The 19,695-nt window shown below is 41.9% G+C and overlaps 1 protein-coding gene and 1 pseudogene across 1 annotated transcript in view; both read left to right on the top strand.

Annotated features, from left to right (window-relative positions):
* The first annotated feature begins 7,298 nt into the window (after positions 1-7,298).
* Positions 7,299-19,695, top strand: part of LOC105513833 (olfactory receptor 2H2) — a 21,322-nt gene continuing 8,925 nt past the window's right edge. Inside the window, 1 exon segment of the mRNA XM_011944868.1 lies at positions 7,299-7,349. The gene's annotated coding sequence lies outside the window, so the exon portion shown is untranslated.
* LOC105513912 lies at positions 7,809-15,350 on the top strand (annotated as a pseudogene).

Here is a 19,695-nt window from a genome sequence, read left to right as displayed (position 1 = left end):
ACCTCGCCCGGCTAGTTTTTTGTATTTTTAGTAGAGATGGGGTTTCACCGGGTTAGCCAGGATGGTCTCGATCTCCTGACCTCGTGATCCGCCCACCTCGGCCTCCCAAAGTGCTGGGATTACAGGCTTGAGCCACCGCGCCCGGCCGGAGTTGTGGATTTTTAAAGGTTAAGACACTTAACCCAGTCCAGGTATTACAGTATGACAGAATGCTTCTTGCCATCTAGAACTAATATGAATTATATGATCTGTTGAGCACACCCATAGCACTCTCCTAGGAGCTTACCACTTAGTTTGTGAGTAGAATATACCTGAAAAGATAATCTAAGTGCTCTATATGATCAGAGAAGCCTAAGTATAAAGAGAAAGCATCACGAAGAAAGAATAGTTTCCTGAAAGGATGGGTAGCCAGCGTGAAGTATGAAGGAAATTCTAGAATGAAAACACAATATTATGATCAAAAGTGGAAATGTGGGAATAAGAAAGTAGCCAGTACCCATCTGGCTGATTGTAGTTGAGTCTGTGTCAAGGTACATTAGAAATGTAGAAAATAGACGTATTGAAAAGTTACCATGTGAACATTTTATTAAAACTACTAAATTGTAAACGTAGAAGTTTAGGCTTTATTTTTTGGGCGGCAGGATGCCGTTTAAAGGCTTTGGGGTGGGAGAGAAGAGAGATTAAGTAGGGGAGGATAATCTGGCCTAGTGTGTAAAATGGATTGGAGGGAGAGGAGACTAGAGAAAGTGAGATGAGTATAGTTTAGGAGTGAGATAATGAAGACCTGAATTATTTTTTATTTTTTAAGATTTTGTGTTTTGCTTAATTTGTTTTTCAATTACATTTTTTTTTTTTTTTTTTTTTGTGACCCAGGCTATTGTGCAGTGGCATGATCATGGCTCACTGTAGCCTCGACTTCCTGGGCTCAAGTGATCCTCCCAGCTCAGCCCCACAAGTAGCTGAGACTACAGGATGCACCACCATGCCTGGTCAATATTTTGTATTTTTTTGTAGAGACAAGGTTTTATCTTGTTTCCCAGGCTGGTCTAAACTTCTGAACTCAAGTGTTCTCCCACCTTGGCCTCCTAAAGTTCTGGGATTACAGGTGTGAGCCACCACACCCAACAATTGTGGCTTCTTTCATAGCAGCCCAAAACTAGAAACAACCCAAATGCCCATCAATGAATGGATAAACTGTGGTATATTTACACAGTGAAATATTATTAGCAATAAAAAAGAGCAAATTACTAATATATGAAACACTATGAATGAGTTTCCATAACAAGTTGGATAACACAAGCCAGAAATAAAGCATGAAGGCCAGGCACAGTGGCTCATGCCTGTAATTCTAGCACTTTGGGAGTCCGAGGTGGGTGAATCACTTGAGCCCAAGAGTTCAAGACCAGTCCAGGCAACATAGCAAGACCCTGTCTCTACAAAAAGTACAAAAACTTAGCCATGTGTTGTGGCCTGCACCTGTAGTCCCAGCTACATGGGGGTTGAGTTGGGAAGATAATGAGCCCAGGAGGTTGAGGCTGCAGTGAACTGTGATCATGCCACTGCACTCTAGCCTGGGTGACAGAGTGAGACCTTGTCTCAAAATACATAAAAAAAGTAAACTTCATTGAAGTAAAAATTACCGGTAATAAAATGCACACATTTTAAGTATATCGTTCAACAAGTTTTAACAAGTGCATACACCTGGATAACCAATACCCCATTCAATATATAGAGCATGCATTTTTATTATTCTAGAAAGTTCTCCTATGCCCTGTCCCAGACAACCAGTTATCTGATTTTTATCTTGCTAGATTTGTTTTTTCTGTTGTAGGAAAGTTGTATCAATGAAATCAGCTGGCATGAACGTATGAATGCTTTGTTTCTTTCTTTCTTTCTTTCTTTTTTTTTTTGGAGACAGGGTCTCACCCTGTCACCCAGGCTGGAGTGCAGTAGTACAGTGGTGCAATCATGGCTCCCTACAGTCTTGACCTCCCAAGTATATTGAACAATATACTTAAAATATGTGCATTTTATTACATGTAAATTGTAACTTAAAGAAGTTTATTTTATGTCTTTTTGAAACAAGGTCTCACTCTGTCACCCAGGCTAGAGTGCAGTGGCATGATCACAGTTCACTGCAAGCCTCAACCTCCTGGGCTTAGATTATTTTCCCAACTCAGCTCCCCAAGGAGCTGGGACTACAGGTACAGGCCACCACACACAGCTACGTTTTTGTACATTTTGTAGAGACAGGGTCTCGCTATGTTGCTCAGACTGGTCTCAAACTCCTGGCCTCAAGTGATCCACTCCTCTTGGCCTCTCAAAGTGCTGGGATGACAGATGTGAGCTACCATGCCCAGACTCAAGTTGATTTTAAAAGCAGAAATGAGCTACTGATACATGAAACAACATTAATAAATTGCAAAAGAATTACTCCTAGTGAAAGAATTCTGACTCAAAGGAGTACATATTGTATTATTCCATTTGTATGAAGTCCTAGAAGAGCCAAAACTGGTGATAGCAATCTTAATAGCAGTTGGCCTTGGGCAAAAATGGCAGGTATCAAGGAAAGAGGCAAGGGGAAGGTTTGTAGGATGATGGAAATCTTCTGTTTCTTCATTGAAGTCATCAAAATTCATCAAAGTGTATATTTCAAATCTGTGCATTTTATTACATGTAAATTATATACAAATTTCAACAAGTAGAGAAGAAACAAGAAATAACGAAGTCTTAGATGGGTTCAAATGAGGCTTGAGAGAAAAGAATGGGACACACTCAGGAGAGGTGGCAATGAGAAAACATGACCTTGTGCTCCTCAATGACACAGAGGAGCAGAAAGTGACCTTTTTACTTACCACAGGGAGCACCAATACTGCCACGTTTCCTCTGAATCATCTCTTCCTTTCTTAATCATCATTAGCACCAGCAGCTAATTAACTGTCTGTGGGCTATGAGGCTCTGGAGTCTTGGGAGAATTAACGAGCCATTTCTCTCCATGGGATGGGAGTCCTGGGATCCCTCCCTCCATCACTTCACCACGTTTCCTTTTCTATCTCCACTACCACTAAAAGAGAGGTTAATTTACTGGACTGAAGAGGAGAGGTTGTGGGCAAAGAGCAACCTCCTGCCTCACAGGTCCATTAGATTGATGGTGATGGAGTATAGTTTATGCCTGACCCTAGAGCCAGCCCACCTGGGTTCAAGTCTCAGCTGTGGCTATATAATTTTGAGCTAATTATTTAACCTGTCTATGTTTTAGTTTCTTCATCTGAAAATAAAGATAGACTATAGAAATAATATCTGGGTCATACAAAGGTTGTGAAGTGCTTTGAAAGGTGTGGCAGCAGCACTAGCAGTCAACATTACTACCTAAGCCCTAATCCACCACCTTTTCAAAGATGCCCAACACTCCTGACTTTGCTTGTAGATTTCATTGTGAGGATTAGGTAGAGGCTCACTCAGTTCAGAAGCTCCTTATCAGGGAGAAGCTCCAGCAGCAGGCAATGGGGAGATTCTGACATGATTGAGGAAAAGTTATAAGTTTATTCTCCTACTGCCCATTAATGTCCACATATCGTCAATGGTAGAGCTACCCCAGGAGCACCAGATTTGGAATCAAACAGGACTCAGACTCCAGGCCTGGTCTTTATCAGCTATGTAACCTTGGGCAAGCTACTTAACCTCTCTGCGACTATTTCTTCTTCTGTAAGAGGAAGATGACACTAACTACCTCAAAGAGTTATGAGAACCAGGTATTCAGGAAATGTTTAGCACAGTGCCTGGTGTATAGGAAGTACACAACAGATGGTAGCTGCCGAAGTATTAACGTGGTTTTCACTAATGAATTGGAGAAAAGAATTGATATTTCATTCCCTTGTAGCACCTAGTACACAACTAGGTCTTTGGTGATTAACAAAGAAATACACTCGTAAATATGAAATTAATAGGAAGAGAGTAAGTTGTACTGGACTTTTGAAGGTGTCCAAGAAAACGAAAAAAGACCAGAAGAAAGAGAGTGAGAATAAAGACATGTTGCAAAACACAAAACAAGAGAGAACAGAGAGTCAAAGAATTATGTAAATTGAAGAGACTGAAAAATGACATAGAGTTAAGCAATGAATTACCAACAGTATAAGAGTGTAAAAGCGGGACACAGAAAATCATATTAGAATGACGGTTGACAGATGAATAAGGAGCAGTTAGCTATTTTTTACCAACACAAAGGATGTAATGTTATAAGACAATATAGGAATGATTTTATAAAAATAATAATTGAAATAGTCATTGCCTCTTCAGGAGTAGGTAGCGGGTATGATTAGGGAAGGGCACACAGAAGGCTTTTAAGATTTAAACAATCTTTTGTTAAAATACTTAACAATATTTTAAAGCAAAACTTTTTCTTAGAGTAAAAAGAATATAGGAGAAGGAAAAGAAAAAAAGAGACAAATATAAACAGATTGAACAAATAAAAAGATGAGATGGGGCTTTTAAACACACAAAAATAGACACTGCAATGGGGAGACACTGCCAACCTATAGCCTTTCCAGCCACCTCCCCAACAACTTGCCCAGTTCCTGCCTCTCAGCTGCCACCATCCACCCACAGCTGAGTTGGCCCTGTATGCTGAAACTCTCTCCCTTCTCAAAAACACAGTCACCTCCTCCAGAAAGCATTCCCTGATTCACTCAACCACCCTACTCATTTTCTGTACTGATCTGTTTCTCATCTGTACCCCGCTACCCCAATATTTTTGCCTTATTTGCCTGCAATGTTTCAAGTTTTCTGCTGATGCTGAATGTATTACCCAGGGTTTTTCAAAGCCATGAGACTACTCTTTCTTCCAGCCCATAAGCTCCTCAACCTTGAATGACCACATTGTTCAATAATTTGAAGTAGGCTCCTTAGTTCAGTGACTTAGGATAGGCTACTAAAGAGGACAGTCAGACCTGACATCTAAGTACAATATGTGACTCTCAACTGGATCCTACGTGAAAAAAAAATAAATAAATACTACAAAGAATATTATTGGGACATAGAGAAAATAAGAATATAGAATGTATGTTATAACAATATATAACAATACTGTATCAATTTTAAGTTTATTGAATTTAATAGCTGAATAGTGTTAATTAAGATCATCTTGTAAAAAATGCATACTAAGACAATAAGGAGAAAGAGGCATGATGTCCACAAGTTATTCCCAAGTGACTCAGAGTAAAAATGATGATACATAAACATATTGAGCATAATGATAGTGAAAATGAGTAAAAATACTAAAAATTGATGCATTTGATAAAGGTTATGTAGAAGTTCTTGGAACTACACTTGCAACTTTTCTGTAAGTTTTGACTTATTTCAAAATCAAACGTTTTTAATCGCATGTGAATAAAATTAACCAAGCATTGTCAAAACAAAATTCTATTTACATGTCCCAAACTCAATACGGTATGTTTTTACTAGTATATTTTATCTTACATGAAAAGGAGAGGATATTGAAATCTATTTCAGCTTTCTATCACCAAACATCAGTTCTTCAGGATTTGTTTGCATTTATAGAACCAGAAAATAATCTTTCTGACTGACATTATATTTTTTCTTATTTTTACATATTACACATAATGGAAAATTTAGATAGGATGTTTCATTTGCAGAAGAAATGTTTGTTCTTAGTTTAATAAGTCATCATTTTTTTGCAAGACCTAAATCACCAGACTGATCTTTCTAGCGGTTGAGTCATTTCACATACAGAAGAAATCTCCACAGTCCACATTTCTATCATTGGTCAAATCTCTTGCAAAAGTGTAAAGTAGATAGAACGTGAATGATTTGAGAAAATTTATGCCAACCACTAGAAAACGTGGTGAATTCTCTAGTAATGTTTACAATCAGGAAACTCACTGAACATACATTTCTTTGTATTTCCTTCCACACATAACAAAGGGAAAATTCAGTAGTAGCATAGTGATTAGAACATATAGGTGCTTAATAAATTTTTTCAAAATTAATGAAAACTAACTAGTTAGCTGATTTATAGTTTATATCAGCCATTTTGCATTCAACTAGGAAGTCAGAGGCACCAGTGTAAGGCTCCATCCGTTGTCGAGCACATTAATGGTTTCTTCACTCCCACTAGACAATGTTTGATCAGAAGGAACAGGGGATGAGAAGGAGCTGCTGGATGGTGATGAGCCTGGGAAAGGAAGGCTGGGTGAGCAGAGACAGAAGAGAAACACCCACCTACTGTGACAACACAAACACCCAGGCTGAGTTTTAATAAGACCATCGGCAGGTGGATGATTTTGTCGGTGAGGTCCCAGTGCTAATTCGACTCCCCTGTGAAGACACCTCCTACAGTGAGATCCAGATGGCTGTTGCCAGTGTCTTCATCTTGGCTGTGCCTCAGCCTCATCCTTGTCTCTTATGGAGCCATTGCCTGGGCAGTGCTAAGGACTAACTCTGAAAAAGGGCGGAGGAAAGCTTTTGGGACCTGCTCCTCCCATCTCACTGTGGTCACCCTCTTCTACAGCTCAGTCATTGCTGTTTATCTCCAGCCCAAAAATCCCTATGCCCAAGAGAGGGGCAAGTTCTTTGGTCTCTTCTATGCAGTGGGCACTCCTTCACTGAACTCTCTCATACACACCCTGAGGAACAAGGAGGTAACAAGGGCATTCAGGAGATTGCTGGGGAAGGAAATGGGGCCCACACAAAGCTGGGGGAGAGCTGCTTAATGTGCTTTTTAAATTAAGAAGAAATTATTCATCCTTTTGCGAACAAGTTTGAGCTCCCAAGTATACTACCTTTCATACACCCATCAAAGCCTTTACAATGGGTCACAGTACATCAGTGTGTGTGTGAGAGAGAGAAAAAGAGACAGAGAAAGACTAAGAGTCAAGTAAGAGGAGGTAGGTATCTTTAATTAACATCTAAAACTCAAAAAGATTATCATACTTGCCCATTTTAATATTTAATTTCTATATTTTTATTTTCTTTTTGATTTTTTAACTGTCTTCTCCATTACAGGTTCTCCAAATACACCATGTCTATTTCTGGTTATGTAACCTCTCTCTGATTCTCATATTATTATCATCACTTTACTATCACTTTTGATTTTTTGTTGTTGTTGTTGTTTTTTGAGACAGAGTCTCACTCTGTCACCCAGGCTGGAGTGCAGTGGCATGATCTCGGCTCACTGCAACCTCGGCTTCCCAGGTTTAAGCAATTCTCCTGCCTCAGCTTCCCAAGTAGCTGGGACTACAGGCGTGTGCCACCACACCCAGCTAATTTTTTACTTTTAGTAGAGATGGGGTTTCACCATGTTGGCCAGGCTGGTCTCAAACTCCTGACCTCAGGTGATCCACCCGCCTTGGCCTCCCAGAGTGCTGGGATTACAGGAGTGAACCATGGTGCCCAGCCACTTCTGATTCTTACAATCTTATTTCCTTTGTCATCAGGATGGTTCATCTCCACTTGCTTGAGGTGGACTGACAGAAAGCTGAAGTTCAGAGAATGTATAATTTCACCCAAGAACACACAGCAGTTTGTTAGACCTAAATTGAGATGCATATCTGTTAACTTACCAAGTACATGCAGTTGCTTTTACACCATTATAAATATACCAGCATCATTAGAATTTATACCCAAATAGGTTATCAGGCAGAAAACTCTATTTTTCCAGTCCTAGTAGGTTTCCTGATCATCCAGCTTTCCAGGGATCACAACACTAATCTCCTACCAAACCCTGAAAAGGTGTTCCCATTCCTGGAGATGATTTTCCTTTACCTCTTCTCAACCTCTGCATGACAGTGACCATGAGGAGGTGTGAGTCTGCTCTTCAGTGGCTATACAGTGGTAACAGCTGTCCTGCATCCATTTCCTAGTGCAGTTCTGAAATTCTGACCAACCTCTACTGGCTAGGCACAAAAATGAAATCCAATTGTAAGTAATAAAGTGCTGCAGTGGAGCCTGGATGGAGCAAAGGCCTCAGAAGAAAGGGAGCAGCAGTGTAAGCCCCAACTTCTATGAAATCTTATTTCCTTTTTCAAGTTGATCTACATTCATTACCTTCTCAAAGCCTCACATGAATGGAATGGAGAGTGTGATGGGAAATCTGTTTAGAACTGAACCATTCTCTCCTCTTTCCTCTTCTCATTGCCTTTGTCCCCTCAGTAGCCTACACCATCTTGATGCTAATGCCTCCTTCAGAAGGAAAGAGCAGAGAATCTTGACCTTCAGGTCAAGGAAGAGGAGTGCAGGAATGTGTTAATCTGCTGATGCTTCTAATCTTCATCTGTAACCCAGCTCTCTTGAGTTGCACGCTTGTAAGTCCAGCTGTCCACTGGACACCTCCACCTGAACTTCAAATCCAGAATGTTCCACATTAAAGTTAGCATCTTTCTCTACTTGAACTTGTTTCTTCTCCTGCATTTCAATCACTTTATCTGGTCAATTTTTATCTCAACAGCCCTCACATCTGTCCATTCCCTCCATTCCCACTGCTTCTACCTTACCTGCAGTCCACATGCTGCTTATTTTTATTGCAATAGCTGCATCTCAGGTGTACCAGTCAGTATATACCAGGTTATGCTGTGATAACAATACCAATCCTCAGTGACTTGAAACAGCATAGGTTTATTTCTTGCTGCTGCTGCATGCCCACTGTCATCCAACCAGAGGTTCTGCCTTGTCATCCTCACCCCAAGATGTGGACTGACAGAACACCCACCATCTCAAACACTCCTAGGTGCTGGGAAAGAAAGAAATAATAAGCATGACAAATAGCAAACTAGCACTTAGTTTCTCATCAGAAGTGGACTAACACTTTTGACTCATTGGTTATTTGCCAAAGCAAATCTCATGGCTACATATAACTTCAAGGTGAGGGGAAATAAACCAATCATGTGGCAGGAAAAGGAACCAGAAATATCTGGTGGATGACAGGAATGACTACTAACTGCCTGTTTGCCTGCAGTCTTGACCGATTCAAATTGATTATCCATGTTGAACCAGAGTAATCATTCTAAAACACAAATTTGACTATGTTACTCCCTTAGCCAAAAATAATATATAGATTCCCCCTGCAATAAAATGTGGAGCCCAAACTCCTAGATCGGGTCCTGTTTTCTAGACTTTACTATCCCCACCTCCTAAGGCTCAACTGCCTAGAATCCTGCAAGTTCACAGAACTACCTGCAAGTGCAAGTGTTTGAGCCACACCAGGCTCTCTGCCACCTTTAGCCTTTGAACGTGCTCCTCTCTCTTTTTGGAAGACTCTCCCCTCCAGCTCCTCTCTACCACCAACAAAAAGCACTTCCCGTGAAGTAACAGGATCTTTTTAATTGTCTACCTCTCAAAGTACACAGTAAAGAAAGTGAGGGATAGGGTTTTGGCTCACTTATCCTAAAACTCTTAGTGTCTGGCATAGTATCTGGCATAGTAGGTATTTAATGAACACTTATTACAGTCATCCCTAAGTATCCCCAGGGAAGTAGTTCCAGGACTCCCCTTGGATACCAAACTCTGCAGATGCTGAAGTTCCAAAGTTGACCTTGCAGAACTCACAGATACAAAAAGTCGGTTCTCACATCCATGAGTTTAGCATCCTGAGAATATTGTATTTTCAATTCATGTTTGCTTGTGGATGCAGAACCCGTGGGAATGGAGGATAGACTATATTTATGGAAAGAAATCCTAGGCCCTGCGTCCTCATGAAAGCATTGGCCTCCGGTGCAGGCTGACAGCAGAGCAGGGCGGAGCTGGCTCATGGTTGCAGACCTCTGTGCCAGCCTTCCCTAGACAACGTTGCCATGTCGAGAAGAAGAAATTGGCTCAAGCTCTGGGCCCGTGATGCCTGCTCCTGCCAGAGACTGTGGCAGATTACACTAACTGGGATCTGGCAGTCGCGAGGTCTACAGGAGTCAAGAAAGCCATCATCAATGTCTTTCAGCAGGAAGTAAAATCTCTTTGTGTCTTGGAAGCCTCCCAGATTCCTGCAGAAGAAGCTATTTCTGGAGCTGGTGAGCCCTGTGACATCATTGACAGCTGTAACTTGAAGAAGAACAGACATGGAAGAGAAATCTGCTTTTCACTTTATATTTTTGCCTGTCTTTTAAATGTTACAGCTGTGTGTGATTTACATATTCAAAATAGTGTGTGTGTGCGTGCATGTGTAAATTTTAAGCAGCTAATAGACTCAAGACAGAAGTGGCTACAAGTTTATGCCCCAGTAGGAATCAGTGCCAGTGCTCTTCATTAATTGCCAGGCAAAATAGCTATAGTAATGTAGTAACTAGAATAAAATTTAAATTAGGTTAGTTATAAACACCCCATCCATTATCTACTCCCAAAGCTGTTTCATCCATGAATATTTAATATGCCACAAAACTATCAGAGATTGCTAATATATCCCATAATATAATATGAAACCAAAAGATTTTTCAGAAAGCTAAACTTGGGAGAGAATCATAGCAAAATGACATGTAATTCTGAGATCATCATTGAGTATAGTACTTGAGTCTATAGCCACATGTGAAAACCATCTGAATATAATCCAAAAAGCTATTGCAGTCATGGGCTGCAGAATAATGTGGTGGCCAAGAGGCTGTGATATTGTGATATAAGAAGAAATACATATTTGGCCTTTGATCCCAGTTCCTGGCACAGAGTTCCTAAGGTCCTTGTAATTCCCTGAGCAATAGGGGTGCTAGGAGAGTCTTTTGTTCTAATATTTGGTCTTTGACCAAATATGTCAGTTCCTAACATTGAGCTCTAATCCCTTGGAATTTCCTGGGTAACAGGAGCATCTTTTGTTCTAATGAGGTGACCCCTTGGTGGGCCCCTGAATGGGGACTGTGACTGGAAGGACCAAGCCATGATTAGAAGTTTGAAGCTTTCAGCTCTACCCTCATCTTCCAGAAAATCAAGAGGGGCTAGACATTGAGTTAATAATCAACTATACCTATTTGAAGAAGCCTCCACAAAAATCCCTGAACTATGGAGCTCAGAGAACTTCCAGGTTGGTGAACACACAGAAGTGCTGAGAGGGCGGCATGCCCCGGAAGCTCTGTGGCCCTTCCCACATGCCTATTCCTGTGCATCTCTTCTATTTCGTTGTTCATCTGTATCCTTCGGAATATCCTTTATAATAAACTGGTAAATTGAAGTAAAGAGCTTTGATATATTCTGTGAACTGCTCTAACAAATGATCAAACCCAAGGAGGGGATTGTGGGAACCCCCAATAGGGCTCCCACTAGGTCAGAAGTTCCAGAAGCTTGGACTTGTGATTGGCATCTAAAGTAGGGAACAGTCTTATTGGATCCTTTAATCCGTGGGAACTCACTCTATCTCCAGGTGAATAATGTCAGAAGTGAATTGAATTGAATTATAGGACACCTAATTGGTGTCCACTGAAGAATTTATTGGTCAGTCTGGAGAAAAACCAATATGTTGGCCAGGCGCAGTGGCTCAGCCCTGTAATCCCAGTACTTTGGGAGGCCAAAGCAGGCAGATCATGAGGTCAGGAAATCGAGACCATCCTGGCTAACAAGGTGAAACCCCATCTCTACTAAAAATACAAAAAATTAGCCGGGCGTGGTGGCGGGTGCCTGTAGTCCCAGCTACTCAGGAGACTGAAGCAAGAGAATGGCGTGAACCCGGGAGGCAGAGCTTGCAGTGAGCCGAGATCACGCCACTGCACTCCAGCCTGGGCGACAGAGCAAAACTCCCATCTCAAAAAAAAAATAATAATACTAAAACAAAATAAAATAAAATAAAATAAAATAAAATAAAAACCAACACGTTTTGGTGACTAGAAGTGTTGAATGTTGAGGATATAGGAGAAAATGGTCAGTTTGGGGGTTTTCTGCAAATACTCGGAGCCCTTTCCCATTGTGCAGCATCAGATGGTCTGGATTCAAATCCATTTTGAATCCTGGACCTACAAACTCATGCCCAGGATGTGGTGCCATATCAAGGGCAGCATTTGCATGTTTCTGGCAGGTTGGACGTTCAGCGGCAGCAGGAGTTAGATCAGTGTTGGTGAGTTGAAGCCATGCTGTTGAACACATACAGACCTGCATCCTACCACCATCGCTACTGCCTTCATAAGTCCAGTTTTACCAGCACTAGGACGGCCTGTGGAGAAGGCTGCTTAGTGTGAACTGGCCTGTAGTCACTGTTTACTTGGTTGTTTAGAGCCCCTTCTATCGTGGATGCTCTCTAGTGGGTATTAGCATGCAAAACAAAGATATTCACAATTTTCCCATTTTCATAAATCCATCCAAGTGCCTCTTCCTCAAATTTCATTGTTCTTCATCTTCTAAACCTCCTCCTTCCAAGCCCTTGACCAGCCAACCAAGTCATTTGCCACTGCCCATGTATTCACAATATTCTTCCATTAGGCCATTATTCTTTCCACACAAAACAGATAATCGGGTGCACTACTCAAAGCTTTGCCCATTGGGAGGATTTACAATTTCTATTGTCTTCCAGAACTACTCTTGAGTGCGGCTATAATGCAGCAGCCGTCCATTTTCAGCTCACACCAATGTGTTGAGCAGATACATCCATGAACCAAGGTCATCTTATTTTTCCTCCATTAGCCAATTATAAAGTACCCCTGCCCCCATGACAGATTAAAGATGGCTACAAACTATCAGACAATCATCCCATCAGGAGGGCTATCTATTTCCCCTCCCCTTGAATCTGTGCTAGTCTATGACTGTTTTGACAAAAGCAGTGTGGCAGAAGTGACACCATGCCAGCTCTGGGGCCAGCCTGTAAGAGAACTGGCTGTTCCTCATTGCTGTCTTGGAGTTCTGAATTTCCAAGTAAAAAGTTTGACTATCACGCTGGGCAGACCATGTAGAAAGGCCCTGAGATAGCATGAAGACAGAGAAGAGTCAAGATGAGCCCAAACTTACAGTGAACCCACCAAGGTGTCAGGCATGTGAGTGAAGCTGTCTCGGACCCTCTAGAGCAGTCCATCTGCCAGCTGAATACTTCCAAGGGATCCCAGCTGATACAACATGGAATATAAGAAAACCCAGCCAATTTCTTCCCAAATTCTTGGCCCACAACATGTGAGATACAAAGAAGTTTGTGTTCATTTAAGCCCATTAAATTTGGGGAGATTTTGTTACACAGCAATAAATAACTAGAACACTCCCATGAGCCACTGCTATGAGCAAGTTGGGAAGTACCAAGGCCACAGTGTGGAGGACATGGGAGCCTGGTTCCCCACTTCAGCACCTTGCATTTGCCCTCCAGTTCTGCCCACAATTGATCCAGGATATACTACTTCTCTCTTCCAATTGATGATGTTGTAACCACCAGACCTCATCATTTGATTGATTTGACAGGACCCAGCTCATGATGGACAGTCCTAGTCTCATGGCCATTTGATGTCTCATGATCAGGAGCTCTGTCTTCTAATAAGGCCCAAGAGTAGGCTAGGACTTGTTTCCTAATGGAGTTCACTTTCCTGCAGCAGACAGCATAGCTTTGATCAAGAACCCCGGGGATCTATGTTGTGATTTTCCTTTTGAGGCTTGCCCAAAATCCCACACTGTATCTTTTCCCACCACTGATACCTTTAGTGCCTATTAAGTCTATTAAGTCGCACGGCCAAAGCAGTACCACATGGCTGATGTGACAGCCTAGAACAACTGCAGACCCCATGTCTGCTCTGGGCTTCAGTCAGTCACTAGTAAACTGTTCCATGTGGTATTCCCATGAGTGTGGAATATGCTTCCTCTAGAAACTAAATAGGACAACAAAGCATTCTCTACCCTGGAGAAGAGGAAGGAGAAGACCAAGATTCACTAGTAGAAGAAGAAACAGCTCATGAGGCTACAGAAGCAGGCGGAAAAGAACATGGAGGAGAAAACTGACAAATACACACAGGCGTCCCCAAGACCTATGGATTCCTGGTCTGAGCCTAATAAAGACTGTTTATTCCAAAACACGCACAAATGAAAAACACCTCTGTATTATAAATTATTCTGTGTAATGGTGTGTTACTGTGCATCTCTTTCCAGTTCTGCATTAGTGGTGTTAAGTGTGAAATGCAATAACGTGTTCTTACTTTAGAGGGATGTCCTGGCATGAGGTTTAAAAACTTCAAAGATGTGAAGGATGCTGAATCTTCACAGGGTATATCTGCCACTCTCTGGAGTGCATTTGTCTTACCAGTGTCGCCAATATGCTTGCCCTCATGGCTCGTTCTGTTTGATTAATAAGATATTGTTGATACAGTGGAACAATGTGATGTTTTGCAGAATGTCCAGAAAGTCCACGTTCAGTGGTGTGTTGCAGCTAGTTCATCCTGCCTTATGGAGCCAACAGTTAAATTTTCAGAAATTGTGCAAATCAGTTGTTAAACATGACTATTATTTTAGTAAGTTATTTTAAAACATAGGTAACAAATCCCTAAGCTCTTCATTTTCTACGTACTTATCTTACCATATTTTCTATACTATTCTGGTTATTTATATCTGTTATGTCTGTATAATAAAAATACTAAATGATGTTGTCTGTATAATAGAAATATTCTGGATTGGTGATGAGCAACAATCACCATCTTCGTTTGAGTTTCATGGCCATGAGACCAACCCCATGCACTGCTGCTCTGAGACCTGCCAGCCACTCCCATTCCTTGAGTGCGGTCCTCCTGGCTCAGAAGTGATTTTCCATTAGGTTGTCTTTTAATTTAAACATGAACTCTGCTCTGCCCATCACTGTCTGTGTGCAGTCACAGGTAGAGGGACAGCCTTCAGGTGGCACCCTCAGCACTTCCCAACCCTTTCCCTCCTTCTAGGCCAGAAGGTGGTGGTCGTGCGCTGTGAGAGCATCAACATTTCTGGCAATTTCTACAGAAACAAGTTGAAGTACCTGGCCTTTCCGCAGGCCTTTCTCCGCAAGCAGATGAACACGAACCCTTCTCGAGGCCCTGCCATTTCTCGGCCCCAGAGGCATCTTCTGGTGGATGGTGCAAGGCTGGCTGCCCCAAAAGACCCAGCGAGGCCAGGCCACCCTGAACCACCTCAAGGTGTCTGATGGCATTCCGCCACCCTATGACAAGAAAAAGCGATAGTGGTTCCTGCTGCCCTCAAGGCTGTGTGTCTGAAGCCTATGAGAAAGTTTGTCTGCCTAGACACCCGGCTCATGAAGTTAGCTGGAAGTACCAGGCAGTGACAGCCGCCCTGGAGAAGAGGAAGGAGAAGGCCAAGATTCACTACCAGAAGAAGAAACAGCTTATGAGGCTGCAGAAATAGGCGGGAAAGAACATGAAAAAGAAAACTGACAAATACACACAGGTCTCCTCCAGACCCATGGACTTCTGGTCTTAGCCTAATAAAGACCATTTGTTTATGCAAAAAAAAAAAAACCCTCTGTATTATAAATTCTTCTGTGTAATGGTGTGTTACTGTACATTTCTCTACAACTCTGCATTTTCAGTAATCTCACATTGACAATTTAAAATTGGCCATAGTGAGAATATTCACACTATAGAAATCAAGGCTTTTTTGCCGGAGTTGCAGCACATCCATGTCCCTATTATATGGACCCTATTATAATGGGAGAGTTTTAACATGGTACTGAAGCAAAAATGTAAATGTAAATGTACACTTATATCCATACCCTGTAAATTCAAACTGCCTTTGGTCTTTCTTCCTGATAGTATTTGAAAAGAACACATTCATCCAGGCGCAGTGGCTCACATCTGTAATCCCAGCACTTTGGGAGTCCGAGGCAGGCAGATCACGAGGTCAGGAGTTAGACTAGCCTGACAATATGGAGAAACCCTCTACTAAAAATACAAAAATTAGCCGGGCGTGGTGGCATTCGCCTACAGTCCCAGCTACTCAGGAGGCTGAGGCAGGAGAATCGCTTGAACTCAGGAGGCAGAGGTTGCAGAGAGCCAAGATCGTGCCGTTGCACTCCAGTCTGGGCAACAAAGTGAGATTCCATCTCAAAAAGAAAAGAACACATTATTCAACAGATTAATAGCTATATAACATGGACCTGAAACCATGTTAATCAGGCACAACAGCTGCAATTACAGCTATTTCTTGGTTGGGTTTGTGCTAGTCTGGTCACCTTTCAAGATGCATCTGATTTTTGTAGTGACCAGACAGGTGAATTAAATGTGAACTATGATAGGAACAAACCCTCACATACTTTAAAGGTGGCATCAATCAGCCATTTCCCTTGAATTGTGATACTGTTCTTGATTCACTGTCTTTGTGGTAAGAGGTGTAGATTCAGGGCTTCCACTTGAATCTGTAGTTCTTACTCCACAGATTAAAGAACTATGTGGGGATTCTGCCAACTGCCAAGCATGTGCATCCCAGTTACAGATTTAAAGGCTGTAGAAATGACTACTGGGTAGATCCATGGACCTAGTACATGCCATTTATTAGCTGACCCCATAGGCTCCCTTTCTAATTGAAGAGAAGCATAACGATTCAGTTATATGAAGATTGGCTAAATGTTCTAAGTACTCTCCAAATCCAGAGCTTTATAATTCTCTGTTACTACAATGTGATCCATCACAGAATTAAATAGAAAAGGAGGAAGCTGAGAACTTAAACAACTGAGATTCTGAATGGATGAATCATAAGCTTGAGAGGACTATCAGAATGCCTGGGACTCACTGGATGTGGTGGGGAAGAGAGACACTGTCCTTTTTCTTCCTATTGACAGAAAGAAGCAGTGAGGGACCTCTTTTACCTACCACAGTGATGACTATTGTTGGCATATTTCCTATAGATATTCCCCTGCCCCCTTTACCATAATTAGTGGCTAATGAATTGTCTGTGGGCCATGGACCCTAGGGTCTCAGCAGAATTAATGAGTTCTTTCTCTCCGTGGGATCCCTCTCTCTACCACCATACCATGTCAACATTTCTACCTCCAATGCCACTAAAACAGAGGCGCACCTCTCCCTAGATGGAGGGGGAAGATTGTTGGCAAAGAACTCGATGTCAAAGAACTCAATGGCAAAGTTCTGACCTTGGCCTCATCCTCCCTGCAGAGATTTGGTGGGCTTTGGTTGGTGCACACCCTCTACAGTTAGCAGATTTGGGTTCAACCATCAGCTCTGGTGCTTACTTACTGCCTTGGGAAAGTTATTTATATTTCTTTGTTTCAACTTCTTCATATTGGAAGGAAGAGAATAATACGTACAGTTGTGAAGGACAATCAGCAGTGTAGGCTAAATGTTTAATAAACATCTTGGTTGATGGCAGATGGGGAGAGCCCTAATTTGTAGTGTTTGCCAATTTTCATAGTGTAAATATTCCTGGCATGGCTGTCTCAAGCCACCAATGGTTTAATAACTGTCTCACAAAATTCCTAAATTTTACTAATCAAGAGATAGTCTCAGCCAGCTCCAGCTCATCACACACATGTGTGCTTAGAAAAGTGCCAGATGGTCAGCATTAGCAATCCCTATTGTGACCAGAGATGCGGTTGCCCATTCAAGGATGCCCATTCCTCTTTATTTATTTATTTATTTATTTGTTTCTTCCTGATGTACAAGTGGAGGCTGGGTGCCAATTAAGAGCTCTGTTATGAGGATTGCTGGTAGCAGAAGAGATTTTTATTTGATTGAAGGTAAGTAGAACCTTTGCTCTTTGGCTCTGAGATATCAGTTTCCACCTATCCTCAACACTGGAGCACCAGATTTGGAGTTAAACATATTCTAAAATCCTAGTCCTAGCACTTATTGGCTAGGTAACCTTATACAAGTCTCTTATCTTGTCTGTGACTGTTCACTTTTTGGTAAAATTGGGATAATTATATCTCTTTGTAGGGTCACTGTGAGAACCAGATGTTCAGGGAGCTGTTTATCACCATGCTTGGCACACAGGAAACACCTTACTAACAGCAAAGGTAGGTCATGGTCACTAGCCTATCATAAACCCTTTTCAAGGGACCTCCCAACTCCTTCCCCAGCTCCTAACACAATGCTGGCACTTTGGGGTTTAAGAAATGAATAAATGCACAGACCAATGCATGAATATATCAGAAGGAAAAAGAGTAGGAGAAAAATAATGAGAGTGGAAAAGACAGAGATCAAAGAGGGAAAGGGAAACAAAGAGTCACTAAGGAAGGTGTAATCTAAAGAGATTCAGCAATATAGCAGAGAAAGGAAAGGAGTAAAACGCCAAGATAATGACAAAGTTAGAAACATAGAAAATTAATTAGGATGACACATGATGGATGAATAAGAAACAGTTGGCTCTTGTTTAAGGTTACATGCAAAGAATTTTATATTACAAAGAAAACAAAGGAGGGGGGCGGCAGCTAATGAGCATGAGGTTTCTTTTGGGGGTGATGAAATGTTCTGGAAGTAAATGATGTTGGTTGCACAACTTGTGAATATACTTTAAACCACTAAATTACACACTTCAAAAGGGCGAATTTTATAGTATGTGAAATACATCTCAAAAAATGATAGCGAAGGCATAATTAAAATTTTAGAGGCCAGGCATGGTGGCTCATGCCTGTAATCCCAGCACTTTGGGGGGCTGAGGCGGGCAGATCACCTGAGGTCAGGAGTCTGAGACCAGCCTGGCCAACACAGCAAAACCCCTTCTCTACTAAAAATACAAAAATTAGCTGAACATGGTCATGAGCGCCTATAATCCCTGCTACTTGCGAGGCTGAGGCAGGAGAATAGCTTGAGCCCTGGAGGTGGAGGTTGCAGTTAGCAGAGATCACACCATTGCACTCCAGCCTGGGCTACAGAATGTGACTCCGTCTAAAAAAAAAAAAAACAAAACAGAATGGTGGTGACGTCTTGAGGGGGTGAGGAATTGAGAGAGCAGGGAGGGGCACACAGGAGCTTCTAAGATACTTGAAACATTTGCTCAGTTCCTTAACCTGCTTGATGGGCATACCAGGGGTTGACTTTATTCTTCTTCTTCTTTTTTTTTTTAGACAGAATTTTGCTCTCATTGCCCAGGCTAGAGTGTAGTGGTGCAATCTTGGCTCACTGCAATCTCTGCCTTCTAGTTTCAAGAGATTCTCTTGCCTCGGCCTCCCAAGTAGCTGGGATTACAGGCACCCTCCACCATGCCCAGCTAATTTTTTTGTATTTTCAGTAGAGACAGGGTTTCACTATGTTGGTCAGGCTGGTCTTGAACTGCTGACCTCGTGATCCTTCCGCCTTGGCCTCCCAAAGTGCTGGGATTACAGGCGTGAGCCACCGCGCCCGGCCCTGATATTATTATTCTTTAAACTGCAATTTGCCTTACTCATACTTATGTTTAAATATATAACAATATTTTAAAAATTAAAAATGTATTTTAAGCAAGAAAAGAACAATGGGAGAAAGAGGAAGAAGAGACAATGGCAGAGCGTCCTGGCAGAAAAGGAGATGTGATAGAACTTAATACAAGATGGAGACCCTGTAAGAGGAAGACACTCCTGCCATCCTCCGAACTCCATGGCATGTTTGTGGGGTGGCCCACCATCTCCTCTGCTCCCCTCATGGCCTTCCTAAGGTCCTGTAAGACCCAGAGTCCTTGTTTCTGACCTGCCAGAGTGGCTTCAGTTTCCCACCTCCAGCTCTCAGCTGACCTTCTATGCCCCAATACATCTCCATTTTAAGGAAAAAACCCAGCCACCTCCTCTAGGAAGCTTTCCCTGATATATCCAACCAAATAGGTCAGTCATCCTACAGAACCTTT

This window comes from Colobus angolensis, unplaced genomic scaffold (genome assembly GCF_000951035.1).
Source record: "Colobus angolensis palliatus isolate OR3802 unplaced genomic scaffold, Cang.pa_1.0 Scaffold237, whole genome shotgun sequence".
Classification (NCBI taxonomy): domain Eukaryota; kingdom Metazoa; phylum Chordata; class Mammalia; order Primates; family Cercopithecidae; genus Colobus; species Colobus angolensis.
The sequence above is the reverse complement of the archived record's forward strand: the minus strand, read 5'-3'. Positions and strand labels throughout refer to the sequence as shown.